Here is an 11,407-nt window from a genome sequence, read left to right on the forward strand (position 1 = left end):
TTGCGGTGTGCTCCTTTCTCTGTTATTTTTCTAGCTACTTGTAAGGATGTTTTTCCCCAACTATTTTGCATTACTTTAACCTGTCCATTGGTTCAAAGGCTCTGGTATAGATTTGGTGTGAAAGTTCACCTCAACTTTCTTGAACGCTTTGGAAAAGACTCTTCATATAGTCACCTCTGGCTAAGTTTCATATTTAGTACAAGGTCTACAATCAGTCAATTTAGGTAGGAAGCATGAAATATTCACTTGGTTTCTTTAGTTTGAAAGCAAGGGGTTTGAGTAACTTTTTCAGTCAAGTACCTGTGAGTTAAAAATTTTATGATTCTTTTACAAATTAAAGTGTAAGCTCCTTGAGGGTAGAAATTAAAAAGAAACTGTTGACTATGGAAAAATCAAAATATACTGGATACTGGATGCACCTAAATCATTACCCAAGTTAAATAATTCAATAATTTAACTCACGTTCGATGTTATCTCCCCATGCCTCCCCTGTCACAGCACTAAGCAAATATGCATTAAGAGCAGTTTGGCAATAATCTAACCTCATTCAACAGCAAATTCTGTGTCTGTCCAAATCTTCAGAGCTAATGCCTGTAAGGTGAACTTGGCATGCACGCATGCTACACAATTTTGGAAAACAGAAAAATAATCAACAACAAAAAATCTGATGGTGGTAGACTGTGGTGTGAAGAAAAAGTTTTATTCCCTTTTGGAGTATGTTTCCATGTTTTTTTTTTTTTAATTTTATGAACTTCAAGTGGAAGGAGATAATAGTAAGTGTATCAATTAGCATAGAGATGGTGGCAGAGGCAGGCACAGATCAGGGTGCCAGGATAACGAATGAAACCAGTAAGAAGGTGGGTGGCGAAGGAGCCTCAGCAACACAGGTGCCCATTCATGTAACTGGATGCAGGTGGAACCTATAGGAGACTGAGAAGTGTGTTCAAAAAGGACAGCAATCTGGAATAGCTTGGGGATGTAGATGCCACAAGAGGAAGAATTTATTTTGTTATAATTATTTTTAATTAATCATATTTGTTTGAAAGGGGGGAAGAGAGAGAGAGAGAGAAAGAGAAAGAGAAACAACTTTCTCATCTGTTGATTTATTCCCCAATCAGGGCTAAGCCAGGTTCAAGCCAGGACCTGTAAACTAAGGTAAACTGTAAACCTGTAAACTGGGTCTCCCACTTGGGTAGCAGGGTCCTAAGTACTTGAACCAACACCTGCTGTCTCCTAAGATAAGCACCAGCAGGAAGTTGGAATTGGGAATACAGCTGGGACTTAAACACAGGCACTCCCACATGAGGTGAGAGTGCCTTAGGCAGTGTCTTGATGGCTGCTACAAACACCTGCTCTAAGGACTTACTTTTTAAAAGGAGTGGTCAACATTGTCAAATGCTGCATCTGACATGTGGCAGGTGTGGTGAAGGTAGAAGCCAGTTGCTAGAAACCTTACGAGGGAACAGGAGTTCACTATGTGAAGATGGTACAGCTTGGCAGTTCTTAGGAGGAGCCTAGGTCTTCAGTGGAAGGAGAATAAGCCGCAGCCAGCACAGCATCTGAGGAGTTGTTGACTATTTTCAAGCCAGGACACACCTGATAGCATTGAGATCCTTATGGCATAAAGGTAAGAAGCAGAAAGGAAAGAGGTAGAAAGCTAGAAATAAGTAACTGAATGATGTTCTTGGAGAAACTAATGTCACATTAGACAATTCACAGGTTGGGGAGACGTTTCATTATGACAGGGAAGGGGAAAGTCTGAAAATCTGTTCTGGTTATAGATGTGGATAATTTAACGGATAGGCAGTGAACGAGCTTCCAGCTGAGAACAGAACACAGGCATGTGCCACACCATGATGTTTCTATCAACAGCAACCCATATATATGAAGATGGTCCTGTAAGATCACAGCGGAGCTGAACAGTTCCTGCTGTCTGCTGTTGGTGCAGCTGCTGCTGTTTGTGGTGATCCTGGTGGAAAGACTGATGACATTTCAAATCATAAAACAGAGCACACACAATTATATCCCATACATAACATTTGATGATAAATGATTGTTACTGATTTACATCTTTAATGTGCTATAATTTTAATTGTTATTTTAGAGTATGTTCATAAAAAAGTTTAAGAAAGTGTGTAGTATTATGCCAACAGCAATACATTCAATTTGTATTTACTCCATCTCTTGATTGTCTCAAGAGGCCCGGTGGAGTTTGTGACCTGTACCGTGTAGGTTTGTGTAAGTGCACTCAAGGATGAAATTGCCCAATGCAGTTTATGTGACGCACAACTCTATGTGAGTGGTGTATAAAATTTTTTTGAGGGAGGTGGCAATGTGGTCCATTGACAGGGAGGAGAATATTCCTGTAATCTCAGTGAACACCAAACAAATATTTGTAGAATAGATAGTAATAACTGATGGTTAAAAAAATCCAGCAAAGACCTATTTTTGATCAATTTGATGGAGATCACTTTTTACTTCCTATTTTTTTTAGCTTGGAAATTTTTGTGTTCTTTTAAATAATACTCAGGAATTAAAAAATATATAATCAACCAATCAACCACGGTGTCAAACCTAAATCAGTATTTCTCTATCCCAGAAAGGTTTATTGGTTATATAATCATTATGCCACACATATACACAAAAAGTCAAAAATCAAACCCTCCAAGATAAATCGTAGAGTCAATCTGAAAGCTATTAGGAATAAATATACATGATTTTTATATGCTATGACTATCACCTCCTTGGATTGTATTTCCAATGCTAACAGTGACTTAAATTATATCAATACCATAGGCCAGACTTCTCCAGCTGATTCTCATTATTCAAGGATGAAAGAGAATTTTAAGGTGAACAGGGCCAGGGAAGCCTGCATTGTTAGAGATCTCTACACAGTAACTCAAAGGAGGCAGGAAAGGAGGGCAGGAAAGAATCCGAGGACAGGGAGACAGAGCTGTGTCCACATTCTGTTCTCTCACCTTTAAGAACATGTCAAATACATTAGAACAAAACTCCCTTTCTTTTCTCCTTTTCCCTTTTATTTTCTTTGTCTACCTTTTATTTTCTTCTGCATTTATCTTTTCATATTCAAAAGTTAAAGACTGGAGAGTACCTCTGGGGAGCCGGATGGATTCAGATATGGGAGAAAGAAGAGTTGTCATTATAGTCCATGTAACCCCAATTTTGTACATTGAAGGGAATCCATCTTTCTCTTCGAACATGTGAGTTTTCTCCTTTAAAACTGTGCAGCTAAAAAAAAGGAAGCATGAGATCAGTTTATAAACACAGTGTTGTTTTATTCTGATTCCCAGACTCATTTTAGAGTCCCACAGAATTAACTTCTGCTGATACCTATATACTCAACAAGAAATTCTATGAAAATAAAATGGAAAGGTTATGATCTGAGAACATCTTGTATATATTCAACTGTGTGTCTACATTAAATGTTTGTGTCAATTAAAGCGTTCAACAAGACAAGCCAAGTAACAAATACACAGCTGGGACTATTGTTGGTAGATGTAGGGCTACTAAGACATTGGTTTCCTGGAAGACCACAGTGATTAAAAAATTCTGCCATAAATAAGTTAAAAAATTTCAGAAGAATACTTTAATGTGGCAGAACTTTTATCTCTAGGAAGGTAGGTTTTGAATCTTATGCATATTTATATTATTTCCTCCATGATGCCTAATATGTAGAAAAATGTTCAGCACATATTTGTTAAAAATAGCTTTTTTGAGTGTTTTAGTCTGAGAGAGGCTAAGTCTAAAAAGAAATTGTCAAGGATTTAGAAAACTGATGTCATAAATAAGAGTGTCAATTGTTAAATCAACAATGGGAGATCCCCATCCATGTAGGATCTCTGTCCATAATGTGTTGTTCTATGCGAATTAATGGTAAACCTAGTCTTCAAACAGCACTTTATACTTTGTGTGTCTTTGTGGGTGTAGTCTGTTGAAACCTTTACTTAGTATGTACTACGTTGATCTTCTATATATATATAAAGATAATTAAAAATGAATGTTGATGAAGAATGGGATGGGAGAGAGAGTAGGAGATGGGATGGTTTGTGGGTGGAAGGGTAGTTATGGTGGGAAAAACTGCTTTAATCCAAAAGTTGTACTTTCAAAATTTATGTTTATTAAATAAAATTTTAAAAAAAGAAAACAGTGATTTTTTGCTTAATGTTACTTTTTTATTTTTAATTTGAAAATCAGGGAAATCACAGTTTCACGAACGTTTCCTGCCAGTGTCCACAGGATGCACCAGGAAAGCTGTGTTAGGATAGCTGTGTTTATCACAATGCTTTCAGAAATATTTTGCAACATAATGATGACAGTCATGGCAAACATAATCTTTTATTATTTTAATTGAGCATGGAATGGAAAAGGAAGAGTAATTTTAAAAATGCATTACAAGGGATTTTAAAACTGGAATTAGTGTAATGGGATGAAGAATTATGCCACTTTTTAGTGAAAAAAAAAGTTAAGTGCTTTTATCTTTTTAAAGCGATTCAAAAATTATCCTGACATTGAGGCTTAGAGAGCAGCTAAATGTGTTATGTCAAGTGTATGATATTGTTTTTCTGGAGTACTATAAAATATGGTTGATTCTCCCTTGTCTGTCATAGTAATGGAAGGCTGTCTAATCTATGCAGGACAGATAGATGGCTCTAGTTATTAGCATTTTTCAGGTTTGTATTTTGAAGAGTAAGTCTAAAGACCTCTTCCTATTAATCATGTATCTTGTTACTAAAAGACTTTTAAATAACTAGTATATGTCTACCTATTTATAAAGTGTATCTACAACTGTCATTTTGAAAAATACTAATAAATGTTAAGTCTTTCTTTTCAGATAAAAATAAACGTTAGTACATGTTTTAGGGGCCAGTGTTCTGTTGCAGCATGGTAAGCTGCAGCTTCTGTTACCAGCATCTCATATCCAAGTGCCAGTTGGAATCCAGGCTGCTTTGCTTCCTACCCAGCTTCCTGCTGAAGAACCTGGGAAAGCAGTGGAAGATGACTCAAATGTTTGGGCTCCTGCCATCCACGTGTGTGGGACCTGCATGGAATTCTTGGCTCCTGGCTTCAACCTGTCCCAGTGCTGGCAAATAAATCAGCAGATGGAAGATTTCTCTGTGTCCCCCTTTCTTTTTTGCTCTGGCTTTCAAATAAATAAATAAATAAATAAATAAATAAAGTTAATAAAAAAGACCTAAACAAAAGATCTCTGTGAGTGAGATCCCAGTGGAAAGAACGGGGCATCAAAGAAGGAGGTACCTTTCTCTGAAGGGAGGAGAGAACTTCCACTTTAACTACGACATTATCTAAATAAGATCGGAGTCAGCGAACTCAAAAGGCTTCCATAGCCTTGGCAACTCATGACAAGAGCCTAGGATGATTACTGACGCCATAAACAAGAGTGTCAATTGTGAAGTCAACAACAGGAGTCACTGTGCACTTACTCCTCATGTAGGATCTCTGTCCTTAATGTGTTGTACAATGTGAATTAATGCTATAACTAGTACTCAAACAGTACTTTACACTTGGTGTGTCTGTGTGGGTGCAAACTGTTGAAATCTTTACTTAATATATGCTAAATTGATCTTCTATATATAAAGATAATTGAAAATGAATCTTGATGTGAATGGGATGGGAGAGGGAGTGGGAGATGGGAGGGTTGCGGGTGGGAGGGAAGTTATGGGGGGGAAAAAGCCATTGTAATCCAAAAGCTGTACTTTGGAAATTTATATTTATTAAATAAAAGTTTAAAAAAGAGGCTTCCATAGCCTTTGCAGTTCATGACAAGAGCCTTGGGTGATTACTCACGTCATAAATAAGGGTGTCAATTTTTAAATGAACAACAGGAGTTACTGTACACTCCCCATGTAGGATCTCTGTCCTGAATGTGTTATACTATGTGAATTAACGGTAAAACTATTACTCAAAAAATAAATAAAGTTAAAAACAATTTTAATATTTTCTCCTCTTGCCCCAATTATGTTGCATACTCCCAGGGAATATGGTCTTTCCACCTCTACTTCATATTAGAGACCATTGATTTAGGTCTTTACCTAATCTGTACATAAAGAATCACATAGTTCTAAGAGAAAAATGAGATCTATAAGAAACTTAGACAAATTCAGTCTCTCCTTAGAGAGGGAGACAATTGTATCATTGATTTCTATCAAAAGCTTATGTTTTTTGTTTATGATAATATTCTTCTCATTGTTAATTCTATTTCCAAATCTCCAGCAATTCAAGTCATTAGATTGCCTTTAATCTTATGGCAAGGAAAACATTTAGCAACTTTAATATTAAAGGGACTTTTATTACACTTGATCTTAACCAAAAGGCGGAGAAGCGATGGGACTTTTATTAAATACCATTGTCAAATGACACCATTGTTATTCTCAATACATTCTAGAAGGTAAGTCAAAGAATCACTTCTCAAACACTGAGAAATTTTTACTTTGGAATATTTAAACATAATAATTTAATATTGATTAGAGGCCAACACAATACAAAAATGAAGGATGCCCATTAAAATCAAGTTCCGAGTGTCTGATGTAAGTACAGACTAACATCTGCATATGCAGAAAGGGGCTCCACATACTTTAGTCAGAACCTAGGATATTTGATCTTGTAGGAGTAAAATGAGAACGAGTGAAAAATTGCTGAGAATATAAGTTATTTAGAATTTCAATAAGTTTAATAATTAATGTCATAAATTGAGGAAGGCATTGGCCTTTAATCTTTTTAAATTGTATAATTTTGATATTCTTCACACACATTTATATTCATATCTAATGGTTTTCACTGCAAGTTTAAATAGTTCCAAAATTTGCTTAATATAGTGTCAGTTTTGTCATATAAATAGTGTTAAATCATTCTTTTGAATGTTTTAACAAGATGCTAGTAACATAGTCATTTTAAATTTTCTGCCATATATATTAAAATATACTAAAAATCCTATAAAAATAAAATGTATTGTCATGGCTACTTTATCCTCTGAACTAAAACACCATTTCTCCCCCATAGCTTTCTCCTAATGTGGTACATACTATTATGCTCAAAACAGTTCTATTGATTTATTTTTTGTGTTACCCTGCAATAGACATATCCATATGCACACTTTGTTTTTAAAGATTTATTTATTTATTTGAGAGGTAGAGTTACAGACAGAGAGGGAGAGGGAGACTGAGAGAAAGGTCTTCCATTCAATGGATCACTCTCCAAATGGCCCCAACAGCCTGAGCGGGACTGACCCAAAGCCGGGAGCCAGGAGCTTCTCCCAGGTCTCCCACGTGGGTGCAAGGGCCCAAGCACTCAGGCCGTCTTCCACTGCATTCGCAGGCCGTAGCAGAGAGCTGGATCAAAAGAGGAGCAGCCCGGACTCGAACCATTGCGCATATGGGATGCTCGCACTGCAGGAGGAGGCTAAGGTGACCATGCCACAGCGCCGGCCCCCTACATCTATACACATATTTCTATACATCTTTACAAATCTTAAATATTTCCTGTCCAGCCCAAATCACCCTGGACGCTCCTGAGAAAGGACTTGCAGCCCCATCAGTTGTGATTTTTGGAAAAACTTTTGGGTTGTCTAACGTCAGACTTCATAGACTTAACTTTTTTCATCGTGGCTATTTGATTATCATGAAATACAGCTTTTCAAAAAATCTTCCCGACAGCCAGAATCTGAGCCGCTGCACTCAGCTTCCCCCAGTTCTTCACACCTGGGACACACTCCTGTTTGCCCGGACCTCGGGTGTGGGCATGCGCAGGAACTTGATGACGTTCGGGGTCACCTGACCGAGCCCACCCAATGAACCGCATCAGAGTGGCTCTGAGCCAATCATCTCAGACCTTTATAAAGGACGGACCCTTCCTGAAGTCAAAGCACTTTTCAGGCAGAAGGTAGAGATTCCTCACGACGTGCCGCGTGGAATTTGGTCACACGCTTGAACCGCCTACGGTTAGATCCTGCCTCGGGCGAGGACGCTCCTCTGGGCCGGCCAGCCCTGTTGCCTGTGAGACTGAGCAGAGGAAGCAGTCCCCGGGAGCACCAGGACTTCCGTGAGCTAGTGAGTCAGTGGGTTTTGTTTTCCGGTGCTAAATTTGTATCTGTGAGCACTCCACCTAAAACTAATATATTCCAACCCCAAGTTTCATCTAAATTGTTGGAGGCCGAAAATCGTGTGTGTGTGTGTGTGTGTGTGTGTGTGTGTGTGTGTGTATGTATGTAGGGGGACCCGTGGTCCGGTGACTCGGCGCACACAAAGCATCAGTGTGAGAACTAAACATTTCCAAATTTCACCTCCTAGAGTGGTAATCAAACCTCCCCGGCCTGCAGGGCCGCCATGGACCAGGCCTGTGCGACACTCACCGACACAGGTGGGGAAGCAGGTGTGCCCTGTGAGATCCCCTCCTCGCCCTGGAGCCTTGGGGCCACAAACTCTGATGATTCCCAGAGGACAGAGACGAGCACTTGGAAGAACTCGCAGATCCAGGTGAACCCGAGAGTCAGGACGTCCCAGATTCAATGACAAGCCAGAGAGACGACTCATCCTTCTTTCCACCTGCAGCCAAAAGACTGAAAACAGATTCCAAGGAGAAAGAGAAGAGGCCCATTGCGGATGAAGAGGAAGCTCAGAGGATGACCGCCCTGCTGTCCTCTCTCTCCAAGGAGCAGCTGACCCGCTATGCACTGTATCGCCAGTCGGCTTTCCCGAAGGCACTCATTAAAAGCCTCATGCAGTCCATTGCGGGCAGATCGATGTCTCAGAATGTGGTCATCACCATGGCTGGTCTGGCCAAGGTCTTTGTTGGGGAGGTGGTGGAAGAGGCCCTGGATGTGTGTGAGAAGTGGGGAGAAATGCCGCCGTTACAGCCCAAGCATCTGAGGGAGGCAGTCCGGAGGTTGAATTCCAAGGGCCGGATCCCCAGTACCAAGTACAAAAAAATCAGGTTCTTCTAGTGCAACCCTAGATAGAAGGCCTGTTCAAGAAGAAAGTCCAGGCAGATTGAGTTCCAGGATTCTCAAGAATGCCAAAATCCTTGGATGCTCAAGTCCCTGTGACATACGCACATCCTCCTGCATACTTGGAACCATACCTAGATTACTTGTAATACCTAATGAATGTAAATGCCATGTATATAGTTTTTATACCATACTGTTTAGGGAATAATGAACAAAAAAGTCTGTGCTTGATTGTAAAGCCATTCTTTGCTCAACTGTTTTCAATCTGTGGTTAGAGGCACCTGTGGGTAGGCACCTGGCCTATGCGGACTGTATGGGTCCTGTCTTCCTGTGAGTGAGTCTCTGTCCACCAGAGCTTCTTGTTCTCAGTCCACCCATGATTTTAGCATCTTCCTCAAACTCTGACATCGGTAACACCTCCCTGAAGGCAACAGCTGGCTCAACAGCAGGACATCTTAGGGCCTGCTTCTTCTCAGTTGGAAGAAGAACACTGATGGGAGTTGAGCAACTTGTGGACACTGAGCTTCTTTCAAAGACAGAACAGTTTTCCAAGAGACTTTAGTAAGCCTGAAAAGTCTAGGACTTTCTGCTTATGTCTGATTTTCCATAGAAGAAACAGCTGGAAACCTTTCCCTTGTGATACAGTGGCTGTGGTGCCTGGGGGTTTGAGGGAGCACTGGCATAGTTGTTCTTGTACACACTTAGGATTGTAGGTGACTGTTGTATATTCCCTTGTGTGATCATAAAACTGTTTACTAACTTGCAAAAATAAAGGAGAAGTTACAAAGCATTTTGTCCTATAAAATGACTGTTTCTCCACCAATAGTGTTTGTATCAGTGAGTGAGTTTTGATGAAGTTAGAATGGTAACAAAATCCAGAAGCCTCTTGAGGGAGAAAAATAGGCCCTTCCCCCAAAGCCAGTTTTTTACTAACAGTCATTTGTGGTGAACATCTGTGCAGTTTAGGATACATAGAGCCTCTTGATTGTTCACATTTGCTATGCTTCGTAATGTTTCTATAAGCACAAAGTTTATTTCAAAACAGAGTATATTTGATTTTATTCATTCTACTGAAAATCCACTTAGGAAATCTGAGTATAGGGGCCAATGTTGTGGTGTAGCAGGTAAAGCTGCCAGCATCCCACATGGCCACTGGTTTGAAGCTGCTCCCTGCTAATGTCCCTGGGAAGGTAGCAGAAGATGACCCAAGTGCTTGGGCTTCTGCACCCACATGGGTGACCTGGAAGAATTTGTGGCTCCTGGCTTCAGCCTAGTCCAGCTCCAGCCATTGCAGTCATTTGGGGAGTGAACCAGTGGATGAATGATCTCTCTTTACCTCCCTCTCTCCCTCCCTCCCTCCCTCCCTCCCTCCCTCCCTCCCTCCCTCCCTCCCTCTCTCCCTCCCTCCCTCCCTCCCTCCCTCTCTCCCTCCCTCCCTCCCTCCCTCCCTCTCTCCCTCCCTCCCTCTCTCCCTCTCTGTCTCCCTCCCTCCCTCTCTCTCTCTCCCCTCTCTCTCTCCCTTCTTTACTCCCTCCTTCTTGCTCTTTGTAGCTCTTTCAAATAAATAAGTAAATCTTTTTTAAAGATTTACTTATTTATTTGAAAGAGTTACACACAGAGAGAAGAGGCAGAGAGAGGTCTTCCATTCACTGGTTCACTCCCCAGTTGGCTGCAATGGGCAGAGCTACGCTGATCTGAAGCCAGGAGCCAGAAGCTTTTTCTGGGTCTCCCACGTAGGGACAGGGACACAAGGACTTGGGCCATCTTCTACTGCTTTCCCAGAGCATAGCAGAGAGCTGGACTGGAAGTGGAACAGCTGGAACCTGAACCAGCTTCCGTATGGGATACCATTCCTGCAGGTAGAGGGTTTACCCGCTATGCCAATGCTGGCCCCAATAAATAAATCTTAAGAAAATAAAGTTACTTGACTGCACTTGACTGAAGTTTGAAAATGTAGTGTAACTTTGGGAGAAGCTTAGCATGCTGTCTTTCCCTCTTCATCTTCAAAAGTGCTTAGCATTCTGGAAGTGCAGATCTGGCAGGAGGGCCTCAACTTCCCATTCTAGCCACTGCAAGGGCAGTTTTCCAGTGAGAAGCTGAGCAGCACTTTTCTTGTCACTTTTAGTTTTATGCAGGGCCACAGTGCCCAGTGTGTAGTGGTGAGGCTTCTTCACCCTGCCAGTGAAGGGCATATTTCAGGGAGCCTTCTAGCCGGGTTGTCTGGAGGGCAGTATGTTTGGTGAGGACCTTGACCCAATACCTCCTGCCTTCTGGCTTCTCTGGGGCTGAGCCAGATGCTGGCTGTGGTGTGGAGAGCAGCGGCTGGTGGCTGTGGGCATGATCCACACTTTTCATTTTGTATTGATGTGGAGGACTTTCTTAGTTTGGTGGCTGCATTGAGTACTTTAGGATGGTGAGAGAGTGCTC

The 11,407-nt window shown here is 40.9% G+C and overlaps 1 pseudogene; it reads left to right on the forward strand.

Moving 5' to 3' along the window:
* Window positions 1-7,865: 7,865 nt before the first annotated feature.
* On the forward strand, window positions 7,866-10,329 carry LOC138842979 (transcription initiation factor TFIID subunit 11 pseudogene; annotated as a pseudogene).
* The last annotated feature ends 1,078 nt before the right edge of the window (window positions 10,330-11,407 follow it).

The sequence above is a fragment of the Oryctolagus cuniculus genome, chromosome 14, assembly GCF_964237555.1.
Source record: "Oryctolagus cuniculus chromosome 14, mOryCun1.1, whole genome shotgun sequence".
Taxonomy (NCBI): domain Eukaryota; kingdom Metazoa; phylum Chordata; class Mammalia; order Lagomorpha; family Leporidae; genus Oryctolagus; species Oryctolagus cuniculus.